This window comes from Astatotilapia calliptera, chromosome 3 (genome assembly GCF_900246225.1).
Source record: "Astatotilapia calliptera chromosome 3, fAstCal1.2, whole genome shotgun sequence".
Lineage (NCBI taxonomy): Eukaryota > Metazoa > Chordata > Actinopteri > Cichliformes > Cichlidae > Astatotilapia > Astatotilapia calliptera.
This window is the reverse complement of record NC_039304.1, coordinates 50,720,356-50,746,697: the sequence shown is the minus strand read 5'-3', so window position 1 is coordinate 50,746,697 and position 26,342 is coordinate 50,720,356. Positions and strand designations below refer to the sequence as shown.

Here is a 26,342-nt window from a genome sequence, read left to right as displayed (position 1 = left end):
TCCTTCAACGCAAAGCTTGGTCAACATAATTCAAACACAGAAACACAGACATGTCATTTTCTGATCAAACAGTTTTTGCTACATTGTCATGATGAATGCCTGCCGCTTACAATGCAGTTTTGAGATCCTTCTCCAGAGCTTTTGCGCTTTTCACTTTGTTTCCAGCAATAAAACTGCACTTTAAGTTTTACTCCTGCATTCTGAGCCCTGCATTTTGGATCCTCAACAACTGCACACAGCTACCCATGACAATTGACCTTACTTTGTTAAGAGCACTCAGATAACTTGTGAATTACAACTATATGACCCAGTAGATTCAGATTCCTTTTCACCACAACAGTCCAACTCTGTAGCACTGCTAATTCATGAGCTAAAAACAAGTCAGTACAACAGTGCTATATGTACCAGAAAGTATGTTTGAGTCATGATGTGACTGCTTAGTGCTCAGCAACATAAATCAGTGTAGTACAACTCTATGATCAGATATAATTTGGATTAAGTTGTTGATCTTTAGGCCCACAGAAGCCAGATGCAGGAAGTTGATTTTTTTGCTGTCTGATTAAAAAGTCCTTTGATCCTGTGAGTCTTACACAGTAGATCATGCAGGGTTCAGCCGATGTGGGTGAGGGGACTCGCCGAGCACTATCTCAGTATGGTTCAGGTGTCTTCCCTGCTATCCCTGACATGTAGAAAACTGAATAAGCCTGCAGGCCGACTCCTATCAGTCCCACCTGTTGATGAAAGTGCTCCACATTGATCCTGTTACTTCTGGGATGATTTTAGTAGCATGGACAGCAGGCTCCAAGGGAAAAAAATGTAATTGAATTTAAAGAATAAAACTCAGGCTTTTTTCTTTACTGTTTCAAAAACAAGGTTACAAGGCCAAAGTTAATTGCAGGAAATTTTGTTAAATTGATTTTCCAAAGCAAAAGTAAAATCAAATAATAAAAATCACAAAACAATAATAAAATCACTTAAACTATACTTATCCAATTTCATTTCTCTGAGTTAATGTTGATCTTGTTCTTATCTTTAGTGAGGAGAGGACCTGTGATTGTGGCTGCTGTCCGTGGTGCTGATAGGATATTGGAATGATGCTCATAACATTGATTATTGCTCCATGCTGATATTTCTGCATTTAGTCAGCATCTCCATGAATACTGACTGAGCAATATAAACATCAAAACACAGACCTAAGTGTTATTTTCTTTGCAGCCTTGAAATTAAAAGTCATGATGGAAACTGAAGTGAAAAAAAAGAGTATTTATTCCTCCATCAGTTATGATGCAATAGATTTGAAAATGAAACCTGAGTCTGTGTGTAAAATTTTAAGATGTTTACTGAGTCAGACTCAATATAAAAGGTGATGTAAGCCGGCACGTTGAAGCTTCAGTGAAAGCTTGAGTGACCACTCTGATAGTGGTCACCTTCACCTCTCCAGACTCCGCCCTGTTCTCTCAGGAGTACCTGATAGTTCTGTTTATCTTTCAACGTAGCACTCTTAATTCTTACTCTCATGTATATATCTCATGTATATCTCATGCACATATCTTTCCACGTAGCACTTTTAATTCTTATCCCTACTTTTATTTTTTCCATGTCTATTTAAGTGTTATTTATGACACCATGTTTGCACTGAAGCACCGCAGCAATTTCCTAATGTTGTAAACCTGCTCAACATTTGGCAATAAACCCCATTCTGATTCTGATTCTGATTCTGTTTCTGCCACCTGCATCTGACTGTGGAACACAGCATGAAAGAAACAGGAATAAGTCAATAAAGAAAACCTTTATTTAGTGAGCACATCTTAATCCAGGTGCAAATACAATAAAAAAAAATGCACATTTAAAGCCCCATGGTAAAGACATGAATTAAACAAATCAAAACAGCAAATATGAAGAAAAGAACACAAGGAGATAATCAAAATTAAAAAGACCTAAAAATAAATCCCTAAAACTCAAAACAAAACTTAAAACTGCTGAAGCAGCAAAAATGATTAGAACGATAAGCTTAAACTAAGAAAAAGCAAAGAAATTAAATCAGTTACGAGATGCAGGAATAAGTACTAGGATTTAAGAGTGTAATAGCAGACTGAACGGAATACAGTTACTCATATTTTGTGTTTTAAATACGTAACGCCGGTACATGTATTCCATTACTCCACAACACTGCCCCTAATCCAGAGCACCCCACCCAACCCCCACACCGTTCTTGCTTCCATTGCCAACAGGTGCCCCCTTTACATTTCTGTCTGCCCCCTCATATATGCCTGTCTACAACCGGCCCAGGTACTGTCACTGGGTTCATACTCAAGGAGTGTTCACAAGAAATCATCAGTATCAAACTGTGACAACAAAAAATGTTCATTAAAGCAACCAAGAATGGGATAAGTTTGATGTGAATCTTTAGTAATGGATGGGGGAAGCTCTGTGACAATTTTATCAACAAATAAGGATTTCATCGTCTTCTGGATGTGATACCTTGGCCTCCAGTAACACTATGAGGAATCTTAGAGTCATTTTGACCAGGACTTGTTTTTCAATGGAAATATTAAGCAAATATTTAAGCCTGCTTTCTTCCATTTCTGCAATATATTTAAAATTAAAAATATCCTGTCTGGGAAGGATGCAATGGCTGTTTTTTTTTTTTATCCATATGTGGATGCACCTGCCCACCTCCCAATAGTGATGGGATTTCCGGCTCTTTTTAGAGAACCAGCTCTTTTGGCTCTGAACCGGCTCTTCAGGTTGTTTTGTTGCTTTAATTAATTTATTACTAACAACACAAAAGGAATTACTAATGTAAAAAAAAAAAGAAGTGTTTTTTTTTAAATATATGTTTATATATAAATATATGTGGTGGACTCTAGAGACAAAACACGTACAAATTCCAAAACACATTTCTAGCATTAACTGAACTTCCAAAACAGAGCTACCTAGATCACTTAAAGCACAATTGAAAGCATGAAAGCATATGTGTATTGTTTATGTATTTATACACAAGCACTCATATATATTCAAATAATTTAAAAAAAATGTTCATTTACCTGTTACTACCACACACCAAATCCGGTCGTTGATACTTGCTGGCTTGTGTGGCCACTAGGTAACAAAAGCTCAACACTGCGCCCAGCATCCTGGAGCACTTCTGTTGTGTTTTGTACATGTTTTGAAGTTTGTACGTGCTTTGTCTCTAGGGGCCACCGTAAATATACCATCCATCCATCCATCCATCCATCCTCATCCGCTTTGTCCGGGGCCGGGTCGCGGGGGCAGCAGCCTAAGCAAAGGCTGCTTAGGCTGCTTAAGGCCTATATTTAAAAGTAAATATACTTTTATTTATTCACTCCACATAAAATGTAATAAATATATCATATAATACAAGAACCAACTATTCACATTTCACCTTTTAACTATTTAAATTTTCAGCTTTTTCCTTTTAAACAAATTTAAAGTGAAACAACACAAAACACTGCAAACCACAACACAATAAAATATAAATTAAAATATGAAAACAAAAAGAACATGCATGTTCTCTGTCATATGGACCTGCATGAATAAACTTTCTGAATCCTTTATCATCCGCAACTGAAAATAGTTGTGGATGATTACTATACCTTTCTAATGTGATGTTGTTGTCCCTGGCTCTTTCCCTCCCACTCTGTTCCTGTGCTACTGCGAGTGTAACTACCGCCCCTCCCCCCTCTTCCCAGTGCAAAGCACAAGGCTCGCATCTGGAGTGAAGCGGAAAAGAAGTGCGAGAGAGGGTGAGAGAAACAAAAACAATCACAGCTCGCAATAAGGAGCCGGCTCGCATCGTTCACGTCAAAGATCCGGCTCTAAGAGCCATTTCGTTCACGACCGACACATCACTAGTACCCAAATACTGTACCTCCCTCCAACCACACACTTCTTTAGGTTTGCCATCAGCCCTGCCTGCCTCATGGACTCCGGGACTGTGACCAACCACTGCACATGATCCACCGAGGTATCACTATGAATGACAACACCATCCAGGTAAGGAACAGCATATGTAGTGTGAGGACGCAGCTATCGCTCCATGAGGTGCTGGAAAATGGCCGGGCTTCAACCAAGGCAAACAGAAGTGTGACGAATTGATACGAACCATACAGAGTAGAGAAGGACGTTTTTGTCTGTGGACTCTGCACACAAGGGAATCGGCCAGTGGGCGTTGGTTAAATGTAGCATAATAAAAAACCAAGCAGTGCTTATACAGTCCAGGTCAACCGGGGACATGAGATAAGCATCAAACCATGAGACCTTGTTCACTTTGTGACAATCATCACAAAACCCTGCGCTCACTTCGTAATTACCTGGAAGCACTTTAAAGACAACCGGCCCCTCTCAACAGCTGGACAGGCTGCGTTTCAAAGTGGTGCTCCGTGAGAGTCGTGCATACGAGCAGGGGGGAGAACACATCTTCAAACCACTGCTGCAATGCAGGATCATCCACTGTATTGAAATGTGTGAGATGTTAATTACAAAGCATCTTAAACAAACCCTCTGAAAATTTTATGCCCACAGCACCTTTTTGAGAAAAAAAACAAACATTTTATGACCTTTTGGTCCTTGAAGATCATTTCTGAGTTTTTAACGAGCTGCAGGAACCCTGTTCTGTGTGAGTGGAGAACAGCCAAGTCGCCTCCTCTGATAAACCTCCACATGTACCACTGAAAACTATTAAACTAGTTTGAATCTGAAATCATGGCTCAAACTACTTGTTGTGAGACCATTTTTTTATTTTTCACACCAAACTGTTTAATAGGACAAACTTTACACAGAGTTCATCAAATATAACTAACGCTTTAACATTATCAGGATTTCATAATACAAACTTCAAATCAACAGGAAAACAGCTGCAGAACATGTGGATCAAAATGAATTCATTAAAAAACAACATGTGGACTTCAAGGATACAGTAAATACACTAAAGTGAAAGGAGGAGCCAAAAATAGAGGTTTAATAGAATTTGAAACAACTAAAAGTAGTCACCTGTGATCTTGAAAATGGTCTTGATGTGTGCTGCTGTTTTTAACTTTTAACACTTCTTTAAAATGAATACATTAAAAAAAGAAGTTAATTTTGGAAAAACTAAGAAAGTTCAAATGGAAGAAATTGACTGTTAAGTCTAATTGTTGAATGTTGTTATTGTAGTTCTTCAATTTGAGAGTCTTAATTCAATCTATAGGTTCAAGACATTCCTTTGTCTCTGACCACCTCTCCAGCCACTGTGTGCTGGGGGAGGTTTTATTGTAGACATATCCCATGTGAAGATTCTGTTTGTTGTTTGGTAAGCCTCCTGCCCTTTGTATGGCTTCACTGTTGAAGGAAAAAAAATGTCCATCCCGGTTTTCCCTCCAAGGCACGAGCGATAAGCAGAGTTCTGTCCTTTCCTTATAAGATTCCTAATTATTTAAAGTAACACTCAGGTATGCCATTCAGCGTGTTAGTACGAGCTCGGGAGCAGCTTGGGAGAACAAGAAAACAGAGACTGCTTTAGGTTGCCTTCCCAATCGACTCAAAGGTTTATGTAGTACATAACAGCTTATATAGAGGAAAAAAAGGTTCGTGTGTCAGCAAGTTCTCAGTTCAAACCGGTACAGACCAAATAAGGAAACGTCTTCCTGCCTTGTGAGCAAAGAAGTATCCTGTGTGTAGTTTATCAGTTCAGCTACAATTTATGATCATCCCAGCAAAATACACTCCTAGACATAGAATACAGAGTTCTTTCATTAGTGAATTCTGAAACAAACCACCTGGCCTTTAACGAGCCTTTTTCTAAGAGATAAAGAAAAAGGGAGGATGGGAGTAAGGAAGTGGTCTCGTCTCTGTGGTGTGTCACGGGGTCCCCTTCCAGACCTCTCCCGGACAAACACAGGCGTAGTCGGTAAGGTATTAGTGTGGATACTTTATTTGAAACGGCCTCCCCAGTGCATAAAAAGATGGTTGCAAAGACATAAAACTGAGATCCGCGCTACACAGCCTGTATGTTACAACACACTTCCCTTCATATCCGGCTCGCCGTCTCTTATATCCCGTAACCCCTCCCCCTTGGCGTCACCACCAATTCTTTATTCTAACTTTAATCCCCGTCTCCCTCCCCCAGAATTTCTTTTTCATTATACACTCACAAAACATATACATTGATACAGGCTCTCAACTATTTCCCGGAAGTCTACCCGACTTCATATACACATTAACGGCCCACGTAATGAGGCCATTCTCATGACGGTCCAGACACACGTGAACTCATTATTTAAACCCCACACCCCCATACCATCGGCTTGCGTCACCCTGCACGATTGGCGATCCCCCCGCACGTCTCCCCGACCGACGCCCTTAACAAGTAAGTGGGAACCAAAATCTAGCCACCCCCGATGCGGCTCACAACTTGCTCCTCACCCCTTTTATTCCTCTACTCGGTCGTCAGAAAGATACGCCGCCCCGGGTGCCAAATCGAACTAATGGTGGCGGTGCCATACTCAGCGGACTCTGCCTTGAGACGGGTCACTCCGTCACATCATCCCCTTCCCCCCGGAGGTTGGCGATGTGCGGCAACCTAGAGAGGTAATCCGCCACCACATTGAGTGTACCTGGTCTGTGCCGGATGGCGAACCTGAAAGGTTGCAGTGAGAGGTACCAGCGTGTAAGTCGGCTATTATGATCCTTCATGGACTGGATCCAGGTAAGCGCCCGATGATCAGTCTCCAACACAAACTCTCTTCCCAGTAAGTAATACCGGAGTTTCTCCAGCGCCCACTTAATCGCCAGAGCCTCCTTCTCCACCGTCGAGTAATTGGTCTCCCGCGGCAGCAGCTTGCGGCTCAGATATAGGATCGGGTGCTCCTCGCCCGGGTCCCCTTGAACCAACACGGCTCCCAGGCCGCTCTTGGAGGCATCCACCTGGACCAAAAACTGCTTCTTAAAGTCCGGACTCCAGAGCACGGGGGTCGAACACAGGCATGTTTTCAGTCCCTGGAACGCCTGTTCACATGCTGCGGTCCATATGACCGGATTTCGTTGGTTCTTCCCCAGTAATGTCGTCAGCGGCGCCGCCATTGTTGCAAACTGGGGCACAAACCTTCGGTACCAACCAACCAGTCCCAGGAAAGCCCGCACCTCCTTCTTGGTGCGAGGCCGAGGACAATTCTGGATAGCTTCCACCTTATCCAGCTGCGGTCGCACCTCTCCTCGTCCCACCTGGTAGCCCAAGTAGCGAGTCTCCTGCCGCGCCCATTCACACTTCGAGGGGTTCAGAGTCAGCCCGGCCTTATGAATTCTTCCCAAGACCTCCGACAAATGCTGCATATGCTCCTCCCACGTGTGGCTGAAGATGACGACATCATCCAGGTAGGCGGCGCTATAACCGTCACAGCCCTGTAACAACTTGTCCATCAGCCTTTGGAAGGTAGCCGGTGCCCCATGTAGGCCAAAGGGCATCACGGTAAACTGGAAGAGCCCGGCAGGGGTCCTGAAAGCAGTGTACGGCCTCGACGTCTCCTCCAGTGGCACCTGCCAGTAGCCTTTGCACAAGTCCAAAGTGGTGATATACTGGGCAGCCCCAATCTTCTCCAGTAAATCCTCAATTCGCGGCATGGGGTACGCATCAAACTCGGAGATGGCATTTAGCTTTCGAAAGTCGATGCAGATGCGTAAAGAGCCATCCTTTTTGAAGATAATGACCACCGGGCTGCACCATTCGGAGCAGGACGGCTCGATCACTCCAAGCTCCAGCATCTTCTCCACCTCCTGTCGCAGCTTCTCCACCAAGTGTTGCGGAACCCGATAGGGCCGTTGCCGGATGGGCTGTCCCTCTTTTAGCCGGATCACGTGTTCAACCAAGGTAGTCCGACCTGGGTTAACGGAACACAGCGAAGGCGTCTCCTGCAGAATTTTCAGTAGCTCCGCAGCCTGCGGTGAGGTCAGATGAGTCAATACCGGAGACCTTGGATCCGTAGCCTGCTCAGGTTCACTCTGTCCTCCTCCTTGCACCACCCTGGCCATCAGTGCCTCCCTCGGAGCCGGACGGGGCTGCTCCACCCATTCCTTCAGGAGGTTCACATGGTAGGTTTGTTTCGGTTTCTTTTTTCCCGGATGATGGATCTCATACGTCACTGGTCCCATTCGGCGAAGCACGATATAGGGCCCTTGCCATTTCGCCAGCAGTTTACTGTTGGAAGAAGGGAGAAGTAACAGCACCTTTTGTCCGGGCTGAAACTCACGTTGCCGGGCCTGTTGGTCATACCAGATCTTCTGGCTTCGTTGAGCATCCCGCAGATTGGCTTCGGCCTCGGCCTGGTACCGCTCCAACCGCTCTCTCATCTCCAGCACAAACTGCACCACCCCTTTCTCATTTGGAGCCACGGTTGAAGACTCCCACCCCTTTCGAACAAGATCAAGCGGCCCCTGTACCTCCCACCCATAGAGTAACTCAAAGGGGGAGAACCCCGTGGACGCCTGTGGAACCTCTCTATACGCGAACAAAAGAAAGGGTAACCACTGGTCCCAATCTTTTCCCGTGTCTGACACAAACTTCTGTAACATCCGTTTGAGAGTCTGATTAAACCTCTCCACCAACCCATCTGTCTGTGGATGGTACGGTGACGTCTTGATGGCCGAAATGCCTAACTGAGTGTGGAAGAGCTGCATTAACTTCGACGTAAAGTTAGTCCCTTGGTCGGTCAAAATCTCATCAGGTATCCCCACCCGAGAAAACAACTGTATCAGTGCGCGCAGAACATTAGGGGCTGTGATCGCTCGCAACGGAAACGCCTCTGGGAAACGGGTCGCGTAATCACACACCACCAATATGTACTGATAACCCCGACCACTTTTTACTAACGGACCCACAATGTCCATAGCTACCCTACGGAAGGGGATAGAGATGACCGGCAAGGGTTGTAGCAGAGCCCGATCCGATTTGCGCGCTGGGCAAGTTTTCTGACACACAGGGCATGCACGACAGTACTTCTGTACATCCGTATACATTGACGGCCAAAAGAAACGCGTACTAACCCGTAAATAGGTTTTTTGGCGACCCAAATGGCCTGCCCAGGGGAGGGTATGAGCTAAATGCAGAATGAGAGGTCTACAACTAGCAGGGATCACAAGCCGCTGGTGGTCCCCATCAACTGCATACAACACATTTTTCTCAACCACAAACTTCTCTTTTCCTCCCCATTTCCCTGTTCCCCCTTCAGGCACATTAGCAAACAACACTTCCAACGTCTCATCCTCCCTTTGCAACACAGAAATATTTTCAGGTACATCCCATTTCATGTTCTTATTGCCCGGTCCCTGGGACCATAGCTGCTTCTCAAAGCGGCGTTGGCGACGAGATTTTCTCGGCCCTTTCGTGCCACCCTCGCACAGACTACTGTCCAAGTCTGGCAGGGGTTGGCATCCCGCCTTCGCCTGGGCCCTAGTGACCACTGGGCCTAACACCTTCATTTGAACATTCCCCGTTTCCCTCCCTTTTGTCTCTGTGTCCCGCTCTTCTTTTTCTTGCAACAAATCCATAAGCACAGGCACATCCATCCCCAGAATAACCTCTACCGGCAAATTCTGTACCACCCCAACAGACAATAAATATGGCTGGTCATTAATAGTCACTGTTATTTCCACCTTTGGGTAGGGATGTTTGTCACCATGCACACATAACACTTCTTCTTGTCGACTATAGTCCACACAGTTCACTGGTACCAAGCTTTGCTTAATTAATGACATAAAACTACCAGTGTCCAGCAAAGCAGTAACCTGCTGCCCATTTACCCTTACAGTTTTATAGCGTTGCCCCTCAGCTGGCTGGACCTTTGTTGGTTCCGCCTCCAGCCGAGGTGCATAGCAGGCCCCAGTGACTTTGGCCTTCCGGATGGGGCACACCGAGGCTTTATGGCCTGGCTGCTGGCAGTAATAACAAAGAAAGTCCTTACCCGCTCCTCGTAGAGTGGATACCTTGGGGGCCCCGGATGGCTCGGGGTTACTCTCCCGCTTCGGCAGACCCGCGGATTGCGGGGACGATCGCTGTGGCGTCCCAGCTGAGCGGACCGGGGCCGCTCCTCTCCGCGCATTGAAATACTGCGTCACCAACTTGGCTGCGGCCAGTCCGTCCGCGGGCTCATGCTCCCTCACCCAGGTCCTCACCTCCCCTGGAAGAACTCGAATTAGCTGCTCCAAAATAATCGCTTCTCCCATCTCGTCCTTCGTATGCTGCTCTGGTCGAAGCCAGCGCCGGTACAGTCCTTTCAGCCGGTAGTACGTCTCGGTGGGGCTCTCCCCAGGTGGAATAATGTTAGAGCGAAACCGCTGCCAATACGTCTCCGGGGAAATGTCAAATTTAACTAACAAGGCAGCTTTTAAATCCTCATAACAGTGGGCTCTTTCTTCATCCATTGCGGTATAGGCCTCCAACGCCTTCCCCGCTAGCAACGGAACTAGCCGACAGGCCCATTCATTCTCCGGCCATCTCCAGGTTCTGGCCACTCGCTCAAAGCGCAACAAATAGTTCTCAATATCTTCCCCCATCTGGTACGGTGGAATCTTTGGCCCCTCCGATCGCCTCCACTCTCCGCCCGTCTGGTCGAGGCTGCTTGTCGTTGCCAGGGACTGGCGAGCCGGTTCCTCCAGTAACGACGGCCGGGATTCTCGCTGCCGGGCCGGGGTAGGCAGCACCATCCTGGGGCTACTCGCTGTTACCGTGCTCGGTGTAGCCGTAGCGGCCGTAGTGCTAGCTCCCGCTAACACTTGCCCTGAGCTCTGCTGACTAGCTGAATCCGCCGGCAACAGCGCATTAGGAGAGGGAACGGTCCTCAGTCCCCTGAGTTCTGCCAATAACACCGTCTCTCTCCTTTGCTGTCCCGCCAGGAAGTCCCTCATCATCGCAATCAGTTCTCCATCACGTGCTGCGGTCGAGGTTGTAGGCAACTCCGGACCAATCCTGCCGGAAATCTCCTCCTCCTCTGCTGAAGAAGACGACGCCGGCACTGTGTCCCACGCCAGCTCCTCTGCTGTCTTCTCCCCCGGAAGCTCATGCTGCTGGGACCGCAGCCCTGTGCGCTTCGCTGGGAGGCGCGTTTTCCTCTTCCGACTAGCCATCCCACTTCTGACACCATATGTCACGGGGTCCCCTTCCAGACCTCTCCCGGACAAACACAGGCGTAGTCGGTAAGGTATTAGTGTGGATACTTTATTTGAAACGGCCTCCCCCAGTGCATAAAAAGATGGTTGCAAAGACATAAAACTGAGATCCGCGCTACACAGCCTGTATGTTACAACACACTCCCCTTCATATCCGGCTCGCCGTCTCTTATATCCCGTAACCCCTCCCCCTTGGCGTCACCACCAATTCTTTATTCTAACTTTAATCCCCGTCTCCCTCCCCCAGAATTTCTTTTTCATTATACACTCACAAAACATATACATTGATACAGGCTCTCAACTATTTCCCGGAAGTCTACCCGACTTCATATACACATTAACGGCCCACGTAATGAGGCCATTCTCATGACGGTCCAGACACACGTGAACTCATTATTTAAACCCCACACCCCCATACCATCGGCTTGCGTCACCCTGCACGATTGGCGATCCCCCCGCACGTCTCCCCGACCGACGCCCTTAACAAGTAAGTGGGAACCAAAATCTAGCCACCCCCGATGCGGCTCACAACTTGCTCCTCACCCCTTTTATTCCTCTACTCGGTCGTCAGAAAGATACGCCGCCCCGGGTGCCAAATCGAACTAATGGTGGCGGTGCCATACTCAGCGGACTCTGCCTTGAGACGGGTCACTCCGTCACAGGTGTTTTCGACCTTGGGGTACCAGCCTGTGAGTCTTACACATCAATTCTTGGGTCACAGAGAAAGAGAAAAACAACTATTGAGTAACTCTTTTCTGTATAATATCACAATAAAACAATATCCTGTAAATGCTACCGTGGTATCAAAATATCACAACAGTTCTCTCCTTTTATCATGAAATGATAACATAGTATAAAGACAGAATGTAATAACATAATATAAAGACAAATCATAACTGTAACTGGTCCTTCGAGCAAGCTTAATATCAAAAATTCCGAGAGCGTATACATGGTATCACACAACAGTTGACAATAATCATCAAAAACATGCTGCAACGGTTACAAAGGCTACAAGTAGTTTCTTCCATCTTCCAAACGTGTCCTGTAGCCACTTATGTAGCCACTGACCGTGACCTGCATTGGCAATTAGTTCTATCTTCAATGCTTCAAGTCTATTCATAGCTTGTGTGAATGAACCGTTAGGGGCGGTATTATTGGGAATGAAAGTACAGCAAACATCAACGGTTACTAGACCACAGGTACCGGTCCAATTAACAGGTAGAGCTAATCTAAGAGTATTGTTGCACAAGCAATAACCGTTAGGGATTGCTCTAGTTAGGCGCGTGACCATGTGTGATTTAACTAACTCCCCCCAGTCAGTATCATTTAAGACACCCTCTGGGGGAACAATGATCGAGTCTCTGCTCGAACTTGAACTGTGTGTGTGTTCCTCCAGATATGATAAAACTTCAGCCACAGAGACAGCTAGCCATATCTCATTACAGCGTGCACCTGGAGAGTCAGAGAAGAATGTATAGTTATCCTTTCTATAATCTATGTGTGTGTCTGGGCCAGTTAACTTTAGTCTGCGCAGACATATCATACTAGTATTAAAATGGAAAGGGATCTGTCCTAAGGGCAGTGAGGGTTTTAACCTATTCTTGGGGCGTTTCATTGGGCGCAGGTCCCTGCGGTGTCATTAGATAACTTCAATAATTCGCCTAATGGAGTCTCAGGGTTAGTTGGTGTGTGTGTGTGTCTAAGTAGGCAGTCGAGAGGGCTCAGAGTCAACTGTAAAGTGTCTTTAAGGAGAGCATTATCTCCGCCGATTTCCTCTAGTCCCTCAGTGAGGGGGAAACCGGATATGGGGTATCCTACTATTACCTGTTCTGGATTAGCCTTTGAACAGACATAACAGTTACTGTTTCCTAAATCACGAGCGGCTGTTCTGGCATTTTCGTACCAGGAGTTGACTCCTGCTCTACAAGGCGCATAAAAGGGTTTATTAGTGGCGTCTATGTTGCTATTTACTGATTTTAGGGAGCGTGAGGAGTGCATTAAGTAGGTGTCTTGCAAAATAGAGCATGAGGTATAGTCAGCAAAATATGACCTGCAGAAATGTGAACATGGTTGCAGTTTACAATACAAAATAGCAAAGAAAAATCCTAAGGTTAATGCGATAGATATGATAAATAACCTAAATATATAAGAAAAACAGTTCTTCAGTCGTCTCCTGGCCTGGTCCCAGGTTCGAGAGACACAGAATAAGCGTCGTATGATGACAATGGGCATTTCATTTTCTCCATTATCAGGATGGAATGAGTCTAGCTTTATCAGATTAGACATCATGTGGTACTTTTGGCTTTCTTTTCCTGCTGGATGTTTGAGTACCTTGTCGTTGTTTTTTCAGGCGTTGTGTGTTAATCAGTGATTGTGTGTGTATGTGGATTGAATTGGATCCTGGCGCTGGCCCGCCGGAGATGTCATCTACCCGTGTGTTTATTTGCTCTGGTTCCGGGCGTTGGCCCGCCGGAGATGTCATCTGCTTGATCCGACGCCTGAGATGGTCCTATTGGGCTGGTCTTAACCCCGCTGGCATCAATCCACTGAGGTTGTCCGTCCGTAAGGATGCTGGTTCTCGTCACTGCCAGTAAAGCCTGGGGGCTGGAAAATGCGCGGCCTCCCAGAGTGTCCTTGGTTTTATTGACTTCTCCAACACGCATCTCCTTGTCTCCACTTGTGGGTTGGATCTGTGGAGGGGAGAGGCTGAGAGAGACAAACTTTCTGATAGTTATTATTCAGTTTTTCTACCAGGTTGTGAACATCAGTGGACAATGCAATATACATCACCTTCTACTAGCGGTGCCCCTCTGGAAGCTGACCATGGTGTTGGAAATAGTCTTATTTCAAATGGAAATAATTTGGTTACTGCAGATGGAGTCATAATGTATGAAGTGGAAAATCTGGTTGTGGTAAATGCTGATGTTTTGCTTTTGATTTTCCTACATTAGTTCGTGCACATGTTAGACAGGTTGCTAATATGCTTTTTACTGCATGTGATGTTTTCTCAATTACAAATCTTGATTTTATTGCCCCTATTACCCCTCTTTGTCCGACATGACTCACACAGTGAAAATGTCGGGCAAGGACTGGCATCAGGGAATATGGGAGGGCAATCAAACCCTTAAGATTTTGTATAAGCCATCTCTGTCATCTAAGGTACAGTCATTATTCTCCCAATAGGTATAATCACATGCAGAGGCTTGCTCTTGTATGAATTTTAAATCAACATTTGTTTCTAAATAGTCTGGGAGTGTTACAAGTGGCAGCTGTAGGGGCACAGATAATACTTCCTGCGGAGGTGGGAGCTGCAGCCTTGGCTGTCACGTCTGCTAAGGCATTACCTGTTGCTTCGTCTGTGTCAGCTGTACTGTGTCCTTTCGTTTTTACAACTGCAACGGCCGATGGTAGCTGTATAGCCTGAAAAAGTCTTAGCACAAGATCAGAATTTAGCAATTTATTTTCCATCAGCAGATCTAAATCCTCTCTGTCTCCACAATGTGCCAAAGTCATGCACAACGCCAAATGCATAGCGGCTGTCTGCGTAAATTGTCACATGCTTATCCAAATGTAGCTCACAGGCGCGTATTAAAGCCATGAGCTCTGCTTTTTGTGCTGAGTGAAATGGTAATGAGTGAGCCTCTAGTATGATGTCAGGCACTGTTACCACTGAATAGCCACAAAGAAATGAGTTGTCACTCGGCCTTGAACAGGACCCGTCCACATAAACCGTGGCTGAGTCTGGGATAGGTGTTTGCTCTAAATCTGGACGTGGTGCTGTGGATTCCTGTATACGTGTCATGCAGTCATGAACATCAAGCCTGTCTGAGCCATCCTGTCGGTCACAAGAACACAGCATAGGATCAATAAATGTGCTGGCGAATCAGGTGTGCTGCTCGCTTTTATGGTGAGATTTGCATATGTTGTGTAGTTATGTTTGCTAGAATGGTCGTGACCTGGTGATTGGTGTGTAGAATAGTGTCATGTGAGAGTGTGAGCTTCTCGCAGTCCCTTATCATGATAGAGCAAGCTGCTACTGCTCTCAGGCAGGCCGGCATTCCCTGAACAATTCAGGCAGCACCTTTGAGTGGTGGAGGTCAGCACTCCCTTTAATGCATTGAAAGAGGCAGTCATTTCTGTGGATCACAGTATTCGAGGAGGCTTCTCTTTTTTACAACAGTCACGCAGAATGTGGTCATGAAAAGAACAGTCTGGTATCCACTGTCTGCAATAGTTCACCATGCCCAGGAAGGACAACATTTCCTTCTGTGTAGTGGGCCGAGGGACGGAGGTCACAGCTTTGACCCTGTCTGCAGTCATGGAACGTTTTCCGTGAGACAGTGTGAATCCCAAATATTGAACAGAAGTCTGACAGTACTGCATTTTCTTTGCTGATGCTTTGTGGCCAGTCTTTTGGAGGTGCTGGAGAAGCATGTGTGTAGCAGTTTGACATAGTTTTTCACTTTCAGCACAGAGGAGGAGGTCATCCACATTTGGATCAGGGTGCAGCCCTGGAGGAGTGAAGCACCATTGAGAAAGCAGCAGGGCTGTCTATCATGCCTTGGGGCAAACGAGTCCAAGTGTACTGCTTATTTCTATGTGTGAATGCAAATAACGGCTGTGTGTCTTCATGCACAGGTACTGAGAAAAAGGAGCGGAGCATAAATCCACCACGGTAAAATGTGCATGCAATGCATGTCAATATGCTGTGAACATCTGAAACGAGAGGTGGCAGAGACATGTTGACTGCATTAATTTGCCTTAAGTCTTGTATGAAACGCCATACGCCAGGTTTGTTAGGCTTTGGCACAGGATTGACAGGAGTGTGGGCTTTATTACTCCTGTAGTCAATAAATCTCCTATCATGACATCTAGGGCTGCGGCTTTTTCGGCAGAAATGGGATGTTGCTTGACATATACTGGCTTGTTGTGTTTTAATAGGTGTGCGTGATAAAGTGTACAGTCAATAAATCCTATATCATTCTCACTTTTTGACCATAATGTCATATTCTGGTATTCAGCTGGCAATGTAACTGCAGAAATAGTACAGTGGATAGGGTAGGTTAGATCTATGTGTCGACATATTTCGTAACCTATGTCTGAGTTATGTGACAAAATCACTGTTTGACCTTAGAGAAACAAAAGTGTGGCTCCCAGTCATGGGATTACCTGGTAGTGGCGTCTGTACACGTTTTTTTTGGCACAGTGTGTGACATAGAGTACCGGACAAAAAGGATGTTGAGTTCATTCTCTGCTGAGGGTCCAGCTGACACAGAGGATGTTCCTTCTCCATCATGTCGGTACATAGGGCAGAGAAAACATAAGCTGTTATCAGTGTCAGCAAACATTTCACCCTTTATGTTAAATGAAATACACAAATTCATTTTTTGCTCTGGGTGTCTGCGGCTGCTGGAAAACTGAGCCACAATAAAAACACATATCTCTACTTTTATCCTTCCGTCCTCTGAAACTTCCTTGCTGTGCTGGAGCGGGTAATCCTGCATACATTAGTTTCTCACTTTCCTCTGAGCCTTCTACATCAAAATTCAACTTTATCTTAACACTTTTAGCTTTCGTGGTAGTATCTGCACTGGCCTTCAGTTTCACTGACCTGTTTTCTGGCGATAATCGTTCGGGATAGGGCTCCGGAAATAAATTAGAATGCATTGAACTTACAGTCCGTAAGTTGTAAACAAAGTCAGTCACATAAGCACTTCCACACGTTCTGGATACGTGATCATGGACGTCTTCACCGATTCGCGGACGTGGGTTACACGTAACCGGAAATGGGAGTTGTACTGAGCCGTTATTTGAGACTTTATTTTGTATTTTATTAATTTTTGGTTTTACAGGTACTTTAGATTTTTTATCGGACCTGTCTGTGGTCTTTGAATAATTCTGACCCATGTTCAGTGATTTCCAGAGGGGTTTACACGCTAGGAGGATTTAGGTTAGTATTTTCGCTGCGGCACAGCTGAGGTCACTTTAAATTTATTGCTAGCTATTTTTGTTTGGGTGAGCAACTCTCACTTAGCGAGCAACTTCTCGCTTAACAACAGGCAACTTCCTGTGTCACTTTTTGGTGAGCAACTTCTCACTTAACGAGCAACTTCTCGCAAAACAACAGGCAACTTCCTGTGTCTTTCTGCTTTTAATTTACTGCTTTTAACCCTTGAGACCCGTTTTTTTTTTTTTTTTTTTTTTAACAAAATTAAAATATTCAAGACAACAGGCAACTTCCTGTGTCTTTCTGAGCGGGTCCACCAACACCACACAAGGGTTAATTTACTTTATTCGGGGACTGAGGAAGTCGTCAGTGTATCTCTCTGGATCACTAAGTGAAACTTCGTCAGCATATCCCGTTTTTTTTATGGATCGATCACTGAGAGAGGCATAATACGGTCTTTATATAAATATGAAAGACGCATATTTACCTTCTGTCAGTCCATCCCACTTCTGACGCCAAATTGAAGGAAAAAAAATGTCCATCCCGGTTTTCCCTCCAAGGCACGAGCGATAAGCAGAGTTCTGTCCTTTCCTTCTAAGATTCCTAATTATTTAAAGTAACACTCAGGTATGCCATTCAGCGTGTTAGTACGAGCTCGGGAGCAGCTTGGGAGAACAAGAAAACAGAGACTGCTTTAGGTTGCCTTCCCAATCGACTCAAAGGTTTATTTAGTACATAACAGCTTATATAGAGGAAAAAAAGGTTCGTGTGTCAGCAGGTTCTCAGTTCAAACCGGTACAGACCAAATAAGGAAACGTCTTCCTGCCTTGTGAGCAAAGAAGTATCCTGTGTGTAGTTTATCAGTTCAGCTACAATTTATGATCATCCCAGCAAAATACACTCCTAGACATAGAATACAGAGTTCTTTCATTAGTGAATTCTGAAACAAACCACCTGGCCTTTAACGAGCCTTTTTCTAAGAGATAAAGAAAAAGGGAGGATGGGAGTAAGGAAGTGGTCTCGTCTCTGTGGTGTTTTCGACCTTGGGGTACCAGCTTGTGAGTCTTACACATTAATTCTTGGGTCACAGAGAAAGAGAAAAACAACTATTAAATGGGCCTTATTGAGTAACTCTTTTCTGTATAATATCACAATAAAACAATATCCTGTAAATGCTACCGTGGTATCAAAATATCACAACAACTGTGTTATGCATGGTGAACCAATACAGGAATTGAACCATATATTGGATGTGAGGGAGATTACCATTTTATGACTAAGACTGTTGTTAGAAACAGTTGGATATCACGCACAAAGAGAGACACACATTCTCACATGCACACACACACACGTTCTTGCACATGCATATGGGTGCTTACACATACACACTAATTGACTATGTGCACGTTAGCATATGCTACTTCCGGTGCGGAAACTCCTGTGGGGAGCTTTGTTTCCGGTGTCCTCTTCGCGCCTGGTTTACGGTCCAAAACAAGTTAAGCAAATGGCGATTTACATTTCTATAGATGTCTTGGGCATTTACCCAATATATCTGTAAATGATGTTCATCGACTTGTCGATATTTTTCCCCCACGCCTCAGAGCAAAAGAGAAAATGGATTCAAATGTTATATTTCTCAGCTGTCCCTCGTTTATCGCGGGTGTTATGTTCTAAAAATAACCAGCGATAGGTGAAATCAAGTAGCCAAATTTATTTTTTGACGGTGCAAAACATTTCATGGACATCGTGGACATACAGCACTGCACTTCAGAGTCACACTGCTAGCATCGATGCAGCGATTCTGTACTGTACAGGAGAAACGTCACGGAGGAGATCGTTTGCAGCGATCAGGACGCAGGACACAATGTGACGTAAAAATAAGCATGCAAACTTGCACTAAAAAATCCATGAAACAGCGAGGTGAAAGGTGAACCGCGTTATAGCGAGGGACCGCTGTAATTTTGAAGGTAAGTCACAACATACCCTTCGTAAATACTAATGTATAAAAACTCTTACCAGCAATCATTCATTTTTTGTGTGGCTTTTTTCATGGTTTGTTAACATGCTGTGAAGGTGTGTACTTGACTAGCTGATATCGACATAATGGGGAAAACATCTGGCTTGACTACTCTTCACCTTTAGTTTGAATGCTGAACATTTGCCTGTTTAAATCATAAGACCAGTCACTATACAGAGATGTGCTTCTGAATGTGGACGATGTGTCTTCTGCTGCAGTGATGCAGTTCTGCTTGTGTTGAGTGATGTAAACAACTGATCGATCTAAACTCTTTAAAGGTCAAAGTTGATCATTAGATTTTTTATGACACAACAGCGGTGAGTGTTCCCACCTTAACTTAACGCAATCTTTCCGTTTTTGAGTTTTGGACATGATTTTGGAGTATATCTTCGCAGTAGCGATTGACCACAAAGTAAAGCTACCGGAAATGCACAACCCCACATCCGGTCTCAAACCAGGAAGTTAGCATTGTCTTGTGCACATAGTCAATAGTGCCTTGTCTTAGAACCATTGGGGGTGGTTTTACGGTGGGAGGTGCTTGTGTTGTGTTGTATTGTGTAAACTGTAACTGTCATGCCAATAAAAAGGCTACAAGGACAGCTGCTCTTTGAAGGATTTAGGCTTCAAGAGCTGGTTCTTGACCAAAGCTTCCCTCATTAGCGAGTTAAAAAACCGAATGAAGATGATCTGTTATGTCTTGCGTTCTTCATGAGGAATAAGTCTCTAAACTAGCGGGGCATGTGGAAACACAGACCCAACATTGATATGGTAAAAGTTTGGTAAAAAAAGATATTTCTATAACTTTAATAATACAGTAACAAATACAACTACTAAACACTACTGTGTCCTAAGGGAACAAAGAATAAAATGTAACAGGGATAACATTTTAGAGAATTAAAATCCCTAAAAGGAAAAATAATAAACTTGATATGCATATCTATACATGCAGCTTCCTAAATGTAACATTCAGGATTATTCACTGCAGGTCCAGAAATCAGAGCTACCTCATCAGATCCAAGTGTAACATCAGCTGACACTCTTTACAGGAGATTCCATCTGAACTCTGTGGAGCCTGATCTCAAGGTTTTTAAGTCTGACCCTGAAACCAGAAGAGGATCTTTCTCTCTCTTCAGATTCATTGTGATCCAGTGATTTCAGTCCTGCATGATCAGGCTGATGTTTGATAATGACGTGAAGGTTTTTGCACATTGGTAACAGTGAAACAGTTTATGTACAGCGTGGGATCGTTTGTGTTCGGAGTATGAACTGAGATTCCTGAAGCTCTTGTCACACTGGTCACAGCTGAAGTTCACTTCCATGTGCGTACGTTCATGTTTGTTACGATGACCTGATTGTGAGAAGCTTTTGTCACAGTGTCTGCACTTGTATGGTGTCTCTCCTGTGTGGATTCCCTTATGCTTTTTCATTGAGCTCACGTCCAGTGGTGAAGGATGACCCACACTGGTCACAGATGTGCTTTTTGACCCCACTGTGGAAGAGTTCATGTATTTTTAATGTACTTGGTGTGTGGAAGCCTCTCCCACATTCTTTGCAGTAGTTCATTTTGTCTCCAGTGTGACTACGTTGATGTGGTTTTAGGTCGTTGATGATTGGAAGTTTTTCCACAAAGATCACAGAGAAACTCTTTCTCACCACCACAGTGACGACAGGGTTGAGAAATGGATCCATGTGCTTTGCTCCGCTTCTAAACAAAGACATTGTAAGTCGGGGAATTCCTTCAACATTTTTATCCTGAACGTCGCCTGAAATAAAGAGCATCTCTGCCAACGTCCAATTACATTTTACTGTTTACATTACAACACTCAGCTTACTGAGTGAAAATGAGTCTTCATTTTTCCAAACAGTTCATTCAGTATAACTCCATAAGTTTACTGATCAGACTTGTTCCAAACAATCAGGTTAAAATTACAAGATAAAAAACTAAATACATCCTCACAGTAACTGCACTTGTAGAGTTACTTTCTGGTGTGGATCTGTTGGTGTTTTTTCAGGTAATGTGGAGATTTAAAAGTCTTCTCACACAGGTCACATTTATAAGGTCTCTCCTCAGAGTGGCTAAACATGTGTCGTTGTAACTGTGAATCTGTTGCAAACAGTTTCCCACACTGATCACAGTAGAAAACATCATTTCCAGTGTGAATCCGTAGGTGAATATTTCGGTATTCCTTGTCGCTGAAACTTTTTCCACAAACGTCGCAGCTGTACGCCTTAATTCCAGAGTGGGTAACTAGATGCCTCTGTAAATGTTCATTTTGAGCAAAAGCTTTACCACACAACTCACAGCTGTGTGCTTTAACTCCACTGTGGACGAGTTGGTGTCTTTTTAAGTTTTCAGCCCGGGTAAAAGACTTTCCACACAAGTCACAGCTGTAAGGTTTAACTCCACTGTGGATGAGTTGGTGTGCTTTTAAGCCCCCAGCCTGGGTAAAAGACTTTCCACACAAGTCACAGCTGTAAGCTTTAAATCCACTGTGGACTAGTTGGTGTGCTTTTAAGCCCCCAGCCTGGGTAAAAGACTTTCCACACAAGTCACAGCTGTAAGCTTTAAATCCACTGTGGACTAGTTGGTGTGTTTTTAAGCCCCCAGCCTGGGTAAAAGACTTTCCACACTCATCACAGCTGTAGGTTTTCTCTCCCTTTCTTCTGTGAGGTTTGTCAGCCTCCTGAGAGCGCTGACGTCTTGCTCCATGTTGGTCCTGCAGTGACAGAGATACAAACAGAGGCAGTGAGTGAAATGCAGTCGTGGAACAAACTGAAACTCCCTCCATTGGTGGAATCAAACATGTAAACAAATACATTGTTGGTGTGTTACCACCACCTTCTGTGCTACAATGAGAGTTGTAATGAAAAATACATATTGAAGAAATATTGATCAGCTGAGAAAATCTTTTACTCATAAATGATCTTTGTATTATCTTATAACCTCTGAGTTTTTTGTTTGTGAATGTAGATTGTGAATGTATGGAGGAGCCCAGGATGGAAAAGATAATGATGCTGTTAACAGGTTTTTAAAAACCAACTAGCTGTGCAAACAATTTCAATAATAGAGTAACTGATATTTTTCTCACCTTTTGTGTTGAAGACATTGTTTCCTCTGTAGTGGCTGAGCTGAGTCCAAATGGCTGAAACTGCTCCTCTGCTGCTCCACCAGACTCTTCTCCTCCTGTTACTCAGCTAGGACACAAAGAGTGAGTATGTGTGTGTGTGTGTGTGTGTGTATGTATGTATATATATATATATATATATATATATATATATATATATATATATATATATATATATATATATATATATATATATATATATATATATATATATATAAATAAAATTTGTGATTGACATGACATTGGCCAATCAGATGAAAGGAAGAAAAGTAGGGTCAAAAACACACAAATTCTTTACACATATAAATCCTGATTTAGAAGTACAAAACTGATTAACAAGTACAAAATATGTATGACCACAATTTGAGCCCATAATTGTGGGATATATGGGATCACGAAGCGTGCACCGGACCATGCTTGATATTTGGGGAAATCGACGGCGCATTTGGAGTACGCATTTGGAGTACGCATTTGGAGTACACTTTGGATTGGGACAGCCGTCGTCGCGTGGCGGTGACGTAATCGCACTCAAAATGCATCACGAGAGGGGGCGTGGCCAGGATTTTCGGTTGAGGTGCCATGTTTCTGGGCCAAACAAAGCGCAAGCGAAAGAGGACTGAAAACATGCGAATAACACCCGCTATGGTTCGTAGTTGCTGTGCGGTCGGTTGTAATGTTAGATCGCACAGCCGGAAAGGGAATAAGGTTAAAAAAGGTTTATCTTTTCATTCTTTCCCCACTTGGACGCAACATAAGGCAGCTCATTTATCGGATGTTACCAAAAGGCGTCTAGTCTGGATAGCAGGTGTGAGACGAGCTAATATCCAGTTCTCTTCCATCTCCAAATATCTGTTGGTGTGCTCCAGACATTTTCATTCCGGTAAGTTATAGATATGTTCATATCGCTCTTTATCCGGTCTTTAAGTCTGACGTCACTAGCCGGGTTCAAACTCCGCTGCAGGTCCATGAATCACACGATCACTGTGGCATCACTGAGAGTTGAAAAGCTATATAAAGTCTTTCATCCGTAATAAAATGATCAGCGTTCTTAATGATCGGCAAAGTGTGTTTCTGGAATATTGTGTTTTTGTTGCTGCAAGTGGTATTTATGCAATTTTTGCAAAGCTATATGTGGAAGTAAACCGTGACCTAGGACAAGCTGATGGCTTAAGATGTAAGTACAACTCCTCCAGTTTCATATGGAAAAAAAGATTATTGCGCTAGCTTACGTGGTTGCAGTTCTACAGGGATTTAAATATAGTTACACAAAATGGAGCGTGCCCGCTCCGATCGGCTTTAAAGGGTTAAAGAAAACAAAAATATTAAAATCATGATGAACATTTGGAGTGGTGATTTCTATAACTTTGTGTATATAATTTGGCATTTTTTACTGATGTAGGCAAAAAATGAATACATGATATAATTTCATTCAGTTCAAAGGTTTATTTGCAAGACGCACAAACAGACACAATAGAAAGTTACAAATGTATTGTGCACAGTGTTGGGAAGGTTACTTTTAAAATGTATTCCATTACAGAATACAGAATACATGCCCCAAAATGTATTCTGTAACGTATTCCGTTACCTTACTCAATGACAGTAACGTATTCTGAATACTTTGGATTACTTAATATATTATCATGCTTTTTACAACAATGTGAATGTACTATTGCTGTGTGATTTATTACTATTACTGAAGGTCTGCGGCTCCGAACCGTAGTAAAGGGACCTCTGACTAATACGGCGAGGTCCCTGTCGGCTCGTAGCCGAAAAATAGCTTTACTTTGTTGTGTGGGTCAACTTTTCTTGCGAGAGACAGAGAGAGGCGTTGAAAGGCTGCTCCAACGGAACTTATTGTTTTCGGAGGAAAACACGAACACGGTGTACAGTCTAGGGCTGGGCGATATGACCCAAAATTCATATCTCGATATTTTTTAGCTGGATGGCGATCTAAGATATATATCTCGATTTTTTTTTTTTTTTAAGCCATAAGTTAAGAACAAAAAGAGAGTTCTTAGTCACACTGTGTCCCAGATGTCACACGGGCACTTTTATTTACATACAGCGTAGATGTACATGAAGAAATTACTCAAAAATAAATTATCAGCATTTATTAAATAATCATGGTCCATAAATAAAAGAAAACAATGTTGTTTTTGTGCATAACAAAAAGCTCACAATTGTGCAGTCAAAATGTAAACTAATAGACGCTGAGCATAATAACAAAGAGACAGATTTCAAAGCTGCACCACGTCTCTGAACAGGTGCCATTTGTGGTCCTTATACACACACAGTACATATCACTCCGCGAGGCTCCTCCTCGGTAGCTGTAATCCTCTGACAATCCATCAAGCGGTGCAGCTCCGTAGCTTAGCAAAGTCATATTAAAACATTTTTTGACAGATTGCTGAGCGCTGTGTACCACATAAAATCGGTTCACGGTCAGTAAGCACAACCAGAATTCATTCATAAGGCGCACTGTCGATTTTTGAGAAAATGAAAGGATTTTAGGCCTAACGACATGCAGCCTTTCATGGCTGCATGTCGTTAGCGCGGTTAGCTCGCTAACCCGTTGACGCCGTCCAGCCCCACGCACGGTAACTCGCTAACGGAGATTTTCCGCTTTCATCTTGTCATTGCCTGCAGGTGAAGCTATGGGGGAGGCGGAGTTGTGTTCAGTGAAGGAGAGGCGAGGCCGAGTAACGTTGCGTAGAGACAGAAGTGGACGAAAGAGAGGCAAACCTGCGGCTCCACAAGTATAATTATAACGTAACATAGACTACATCGATATAAACGATATTGTCACATCTTATATCTTGTATGAAAATATATCGATATTTTTTAAAAACTCGATATATCGCCCAGCCCTAGTACAGTCGAGTCTTAATAGCTTACTTACAACTGGGCTCGTCAGGCACTCTTCTTGGCTGCAGTGGTTATTATTATATTTACATGCTTCCAGCTCCCGTTTTTGCTCGATGACAACTCGTACCTTTCCACTCCCCTTTTTCTCCCTCCTCGCGCTCACAGACCCATAACGTGTATGGCAGTCCATTCTCCCTGCAGCACGGACTACACTGCCCATGATGCTACATTCTTTAGAGCTATACCTGTAGCATTCTGCCTGTTAGCTTAGCACAACAACAACAACGAAAAGGCGCTCTCTCACCCAGGAAGCACACAGTCGCAGAGAGAAAGAGCGTCGCCCTGTAACCATGGCAACCGTAACGCTGCAGCCTGGAACAACAGAATAGCTGTCAAACAAAACCCAAACAGTCCTGACCCGCCACAATATGAAACAGGAAAGTACCGCAGTGTAATCCATTTATTTCAACAAAGTAACTGTATTCTGAATACCACCTTTTTAAACGGTAACTGTAACAGAATACAGTTACTCATATTTTGTATTTTAAATACGTAACGGCGGCACATGTATTCCGTTACTCCCCAACACTGATTGTGCATGAAAATTAATTCAGACGTGGTGCAGATGTGTGTCACAAGTTAATCTGGCTATAGGCTATGGCACTTGGCCAGAGGGGGTGCTAGTTGACTCGAATCTAGTGGTGTGTGATACTGCATATTTTGGTATAGACCCGATACCAAGTAAATACAGGCCAGTATCGCAAATATTGATACCAATACTTTTCAATAAATAAGGTGGATGCGCCATTTAATTGCTAAATCTCAATTAATTTTCATGACCTTAAGTGTTTTTTGTGATGTTTCCTTTTTTTATTATTAAATAGTGAAAACTAGTGGTGCAACGGATCACGGTTGATCCATAACCCGAACCGAGCTCACTCCACGGTTCAGCATGCACGTGATCTGAAGATTCGAAAAAAAAGTATGTGTATGGTAGTCAGTCTGTCAAGTGGTAGTTATGGCCAGCGCTAGTGGTCCAAGTGAGGAGCAGAGGAGTTTGCGGTATTTTTTTCAGCCCTTTGCGGCCCAATTCGACCGGGCTAAAACTATTACAAAAGATATTGGGGTGTTTAGCTGCAGACATGAGGCCGTAATCCATTCTGCAAAACAAGGGGTTTAAACTAAGATGAACGTGCTTGAGCCACGCTATGATATCCCATTGCGCATCCAC

The 26,342-nt window shown here is 43.9% G+C and overlaps 1 pseudogene; it reads right to left on the bottom strand.

The window, feature by feature from the left end:
• Nucleotides 1–21,091: 21,091 nt before the first annotated feature.
• On the bottom strand, nucleotides 21,092–21,754 carry LOC113019758 (zinc finger protein 708-like; annotated as a pseudogene).
• Between the last annotated feature and the right edge of the window lie 4,588 nt (nucleotides 21,755–26,342).